This window comes from Nicotiana tabacum, chromosome 20, assembly GCF_000715075.1.
Source record: "Nicotiana tabacum cultivar K326 chromosome 20, ASM71507v2, whole genome shotgun sequence".
Lineage (NCBI taxonomy): Eukaryota > Viridiplantae > Streptophyta > Magnoliopsida > Solanales > Solanaceae > Nicotiana > Nicotiana tabacum.
The window spans coordinates 129,615,018-129,621,219 of record NC_134099.1 but is presented as its reverse complement, the minus strand read 5'-3'; positions in this window follow the sequence as shown (position 1 = coordinate 129,621,219).

Genomic DNA, 6,202 nt, shown 5'->3' with positions numbered 1-6,202 from the left:
AGCCCAGAAATATTCCTTCATCATTCTTGGCATCAAATTTACCAAGCTGATTCTTTCCATTGTTGAGAACATAGCATTTGCACCCAAATGTTCTTAGGTGAGTCAGCTTGGGTTTCCTTCTATTCAACAACTCATAGGGGGTTTTGTTCAGGAGTGATCTAATCATGCACCTGTTCACCAAGTAGCAGGCAGTGTTGACCGCTTCAGCCCAAAAGTTCTTTGCAATTCCACTGTCGATCAGCATTGTTCTTGCCATTTCTTCAAGAGTTATATTCTTCCTTTCCACTACTCTATTTTGCTGGGGGGGTTCTAGGAGCTAAGAAATTGTGAGTAATGCCATTTTCATTGCAGAACTCATTAAATTTTGCATTGTCAAATTTTGTTCCATGATCTGATCTAATACATGCGACTCTAAACTCCATCTTCACCTGGAGTTTCTTCACAAAAGCCACAAACACCTTAAAGGTTTCATCTTTAGTTCTAAGAAACAGAGTCCATGTGAATCTGAAGTAGTCATCCACTATCACAGAAATGTATCTTTTTCCTCCCCTGATTTGCACTCTCATAGGGCCACATAGGTCCATATGCAGAAGATCGAGTGTCTTTGAGGTGCTTACATCATTTTTAGACTTAAAAGAGGACTTCACATGCTTTTCTCTAGCACAGGAATCACGAACTTTCTGTACTTTGAACTTTGACATGGGCAGACCATGGACCAGGTCCTTCTAAATTAGTTTGTTCAGAAGAGATAAGCTTGCGTGCCCCAATCTTTTGTGCCAGAGTTCAACATCATCATTAACAACTTTCAAACAACTCAGATCACCACTTTGTAAGGACTCGAAATCAGCAACATAGATGTTCTTGTATCTCTTGGCCGCAAGTACCACTTCACCAGTTACCAGATTAGTAACTGTACATATCTTGGACAAGAATTTCACCTTGTTTCCTTTATCACATATCTGAGAGATACTCAAGAGACTATACTTAAGACCATTGACATAGTACACATTCTCAATAGAGTGAGTGAGTGATTTCCCAACTTTTCCAACTCCAAGAATGTACCCCCTTTTCCCATTGCCAAAGGATACACTCCCTCCTTGCCGAGATTTTAGTGAAAGAAAGTCCATGGTGTTCCCAGTCATGCGCTTTGAACACCCACTATCCATGAACCATTGTTGATCGCTTTCTTTCACTATTCCCTGCATAAGGAGATCAAGAGTTAGTTTTAGGAACCCGAGCATGTTTGGGCCCCTTGTAGTAGGCAAAAGGATGAATAAGATCTCTCTTAGTCCATGCAGGTAATATGAGTTTTTGTGGGTGGAACCTGGTCCCTTTTTAGTAGTTACATTTTCAGCAAACACTTTGTTTTTCTGAATGGACTGGACCCTGGCTTGGCAATTTTCCTTGAAATGTCTATTGTTCCTACAATGGGTACACAGTCAGATGTCTGGTACAGTCACATACTTGCTATGTGGGTTGTAAGGGGTTTTCTCCCTTTGGAACCATATTCCCTGCCTGTTTCCACTATTATTAGCGTACATGTCAGTGATAGCTTCTAAGGACCAGGTCCACTTTTGGGGATTTTTCAAAATCATTTTTTACTCTTTCTAGTTCAGTTTGGATGTGCTTGTTTATCTCAGTTTCAACACACAACCTAGTTCTCACAGCTTTCAACTCGTTTTCACGCCTAATGTGTTCCTCACTGGCTACCTCTTTTCCTTTTCCAGTATTTTCGGGTTTAGACTCAGTTCCTAGTCCCTCTATTGTCAGGTCTGCAACTACTACCAAGAGATCATCTCTTTCTTCCTTAATCTCAGTCACTCTTTTCACTAGGGCCTCCTTTTCTTCATTGAAGTTCTCAATGGTTTCCTTATGGTCAACAACTATAACCACTAAGTCATATCTTTCATGCTCTAAGTTGTCAACCTTTTTGGTTAAGACATTTGTTTCTTTCTTCAAATCACAAATGGTTTCCTTCAGATCCACTACACACACTACCAGATCATCTCTGGTTTGTTCAGCTTCCCCTAGTTCTAAAGTCAAGGCATCCTTATCCTCCACAAGACTATGATAGGCATCAATCAATATATTAGCTAAAGACATAAGTTTCTTAGGAGAGTAGGATTTCAGATTTCTCTGAACATCCCTGAAATATACCTCACTGTTGTCATCGTCTTTATCATTATCTGATTGGTCCATCAAAGCAAAAGTTGAATCATATTCATTTTCCTCGCTTTCAACTACCATCATGGAGCTATCACTAGTATAAGTTTCATCTTCAGACTTACTAGAGGAGTCTCCCCATGCTGCAAGAGCCTGTTTTACCATATTGTTAGCAGATCTCTTCCTTTTGAAGTCGTTGTCAGGAACCGGGTTCCTCTTAGCTCCTTTCTCAAGGTAGTACTTGGATAACTCTTGCTTTAGGTGAGGACAGTATTTGATGAAGTGTCCGGGCTTTCCACACTTATGACAAAGATCATAGTTCTTTGGTTTGCTAGAGATGCCCCTTTTCAGCATTCCTCCATTTCTTCTAACCATCTTCTGAAATCTTTTATTTAAGTAAGTCATGTCACTGTCCTCCTTACTTGAGTCATTGCTATCAGCTTTGAGTACCATGTTCTTTTCTATCTTTGGTTCTCTTCTTTCGCTGTCTATCTTCCTCTTCATCTCGCAGGTCTTCAATTTCCAACCAGCTTGTCTATGGTCAGCTCCTACAGGTCTTTTGCTTCAGTAATAGCATTCACCTTGCTTTCCCAAGAACTAGGTAGGATACTAAGGATTTTACTCACTAGCGTGTTCCTAGGAATGGTTTCACCAAGTGAGTGTAACTCATTTATGATGGAAGTGAATCTTGTGTGCATATCTTGAATAGATTCATCGTCCTTCATGCTAAAGAGTTCATACTCGGTAGTGATCATATCAATCTTAGATTTTTTTACTTGAGTGGTTCCCTCATGAGCTGTTTGCAAAGCTTCCCATATCTCCTTAGCAGTTTCACAAGCAGAGATTCTATTGTTTTCATCAGGTCCTATTCCACATACCAAAATCTTCTTGGCAAGAAAATTCTTCTCCACAACTTTCATGTCTACGTCGGTGTATTCTTTTCTGGTTTTTGGCATTGAGAATGGAAGTTCTTCAAGTACCTTTGTTGGGACGTAAAGGCCATCATGACATCCCATAACTCAGAATCCTCAGCCATGATAAAATCATTTATTCTTGTCTTCCACCACCCATAGTATTTCCCATTGAACCTGGGTGGTTTGTATGTAGATTGACCTTCTTCAAAATTTGGTGGAGCAGCCATACGAATCCTTCCTAGGTGTTAGCCTGATAGGAGGAACCTGCTATGATACCAATTGTTAGTTTATATGAGTCTACCAAACTATAGAGTACCTGGTCCTCTATTAATTTTTACTGAGAATGCTAATGAAACAGTAAGTAAATAAGATGCGGGATTTTTACGTGAAAAATCCCAACTCAAGGGGACAAAAACCACAACCTACACTTGTAGGCTTTCAACTTCACTAACTTGTAAATGCACTATTACAAGCCACTTTGTAATGAATCCATTACAAAGACTTCAACTCAACTAACTTGCGATACTCTTACCACAAGCTACTTTGTCACTCACTAGTTACAAATGTTTTAACTTATGACTAACTCTAGTCACAACACAAACTTAAAGAGTTTATGGTTTTACAAAGGGGTTCCTAATCAACGCTTCTAGCTAAGAAATTTAGGAATTATAATAGGAACAATCACAAAGTTACAACTCAACTAAGGACAACAAAATACTAGATTTAGGAACTGGTTCGTAGTAGCGTTTAACTTTGTTCTTCAAGCCCTTGAGAATTAAGTTCACTATTTTGCAGAAGGCTTGAATGCTTGAAGTAAATTCTCAAGTGTTCAAGTAATGTTTTGTTATAATGCTTTTGTTAATACACCTTGATGACATCACTTGAATGATGTAAGCACTTGGTTAGTCAAAGGACAAGTGACCGCTGGAAACAGTGCAGTGCAGACAGAACAGTGCAGGCAGTCGCATCGCTTTCCAGCTGTGCCCAATTGACTTCGTACTGTTGTGAGGAAACCACAAGGGTATCAAGTCCTTTGTTTGGGTCTCTATCTCCTGAAGCTATAGCAGTTCATATTTAGCTGAAGTTCGTTGATTTGCAATGTAGACCAAGTATGTCAGGTTCCCTATCTGGTTCTTGAAAGTAAGTTTGTTAGATCATCAAAACATAAGACTAAAATATTGAAAACCCATCAAACTAGGAGTCTATTGAACAAGTTAGTCATGGTAAGAGACAGTTAAGACATATAGAAAGAATGTAGCAGAATCATGATGAAGAGAAAGATATGTTGAACAGAATATGACACAATCAGGACCAATCGAATGCACTAGAAAACTAAGTAACTAACATAGTCATACCAATTAAAGGGAGGGGGTAAGGGAACTAAGTAAACATGTTGGATAAATATCAAAGAACTAAATGAAGTCAGACATGCTCCTTGCACATAAGACAGAATTTAGACATGCTTAGTAACAACAAACAAAGAAACAAATTGAATAACTGGTACAGGAACAAGCATAGATGTATAGACATGGAACACATAAAGTTGAGTTTCAAAATTTAACTACAGACATACAAGTTAAAGAAGAAAAATGCAGAGTGTAAAAACATGTGCAATTCCACTATCTAGCCTTGGCTTTTAGCCGGCTAGATCCACAGTTAGCAAAAGTAGCAAAGAAAGAAGAGAGAGTTTGAATGTATGTGTGTGTATTCTGAACTGTGTGTTCGTATTTTTAAGAGGTAGAATGAGAGTGTATATATAGCACTTTAGGGAGTAAAACAAATAAGGTAAAGAGAATCACAATTTAATCAATTAGAAGCAATCAACCAATTATGGAATCAATTCCAATTGGGAAATCCGGAAAAGGCCCCTTTAATTGGGGAGAGTCAGTTAACGGTCAGAACTGGGACTCAAATAAGGTAATAAATCAACACCATACCATATAAGGAGTCCATCAAATCTCCAAACTACTGATAACTAATTAAGGCAAGTATAATTAGTAAAATAGGGAAACAAGTAAACATTTCGGAAAATACTGATTTTAACAGGAAGGAATTATTCAAATTCCCTAAATAGAAATCAATTAAGCAAAAATAAAATCCCAAAGAATACTGGATTTAACAGGAAAATCACTCAAATCCCTAAATAGAATCGACAGGTTCACAAAAATAAACATAATAAATGAAAAAAATTGAAGAAATTTGTGTTACCATCAGAAACATCTAGGATTCGAGCATACATACAAAAATTAACCAAACACGTAAAGAGATGATTAGATTAAACATTTGAAAGTAGAGAAACCTCTTGAAGAGAAGTCTGGGAAGAACCCTAATTTCAGAAAGAGTGAATAAAATCAAAGCAGTTAACTAAAACAAAGGACTTTCAAGGGAAAACACCAGAAAATACTCGAACTATTTCAAATCTACAAAAATGAGAACGGATTCGAGTAGTTGCAAAACTAGGGTTTTCAGAACAGTAGAGATAAAGAAACTCGGTCAAAAACTCATAGATTCAAACTAAAATAGGAGAAAATTTGTACTCACAAATGAGAACGACCGTAGACACGCCAATAAACATGTTTCAGCCAAGAACTAGGTCAAATCTCCATGAGATTCTTCTAAGAATCCATGAAATCAAACAACCAAGAAGCATACACGGTTGGTAATGGTCGGAGAATATTCAGAATCTCCATAGGTAGGAATTCTTCGCCGGTGATGGCGATTAGGGTTAGGGGTAGATCAAGAGAGAATTGGAGAAGTTAGGGAGATGATGACGGCGGTCCATGAGGAATGAAGGGGTTTAGGGTTGGTTTAGAGGTTAATAAGGTAAGTTTTAATGTGGACCGTTGATCTAAGGGATCAAAGGCCACGATTTGATGGGGGTTTGGGTCGGGTAGGTGCAAATTAGGCTTAGGGGGAATTGTTCAGGTATTATTAAGGGCTTTGGGCTGGTATTAAAAGGGTTAGGTCCGAAAAATTAGAGAAATTAAAAAGGTTATTTGTTAAATACCCAAATAGTTGATAAAAAAATATTTTATAAAATAATTAATAGATTTAAAAAATAATTTTCATGCATAGAAATATGTTAAAACAGTAACTACATATTTAGAAAAGTACAATGAGCTATT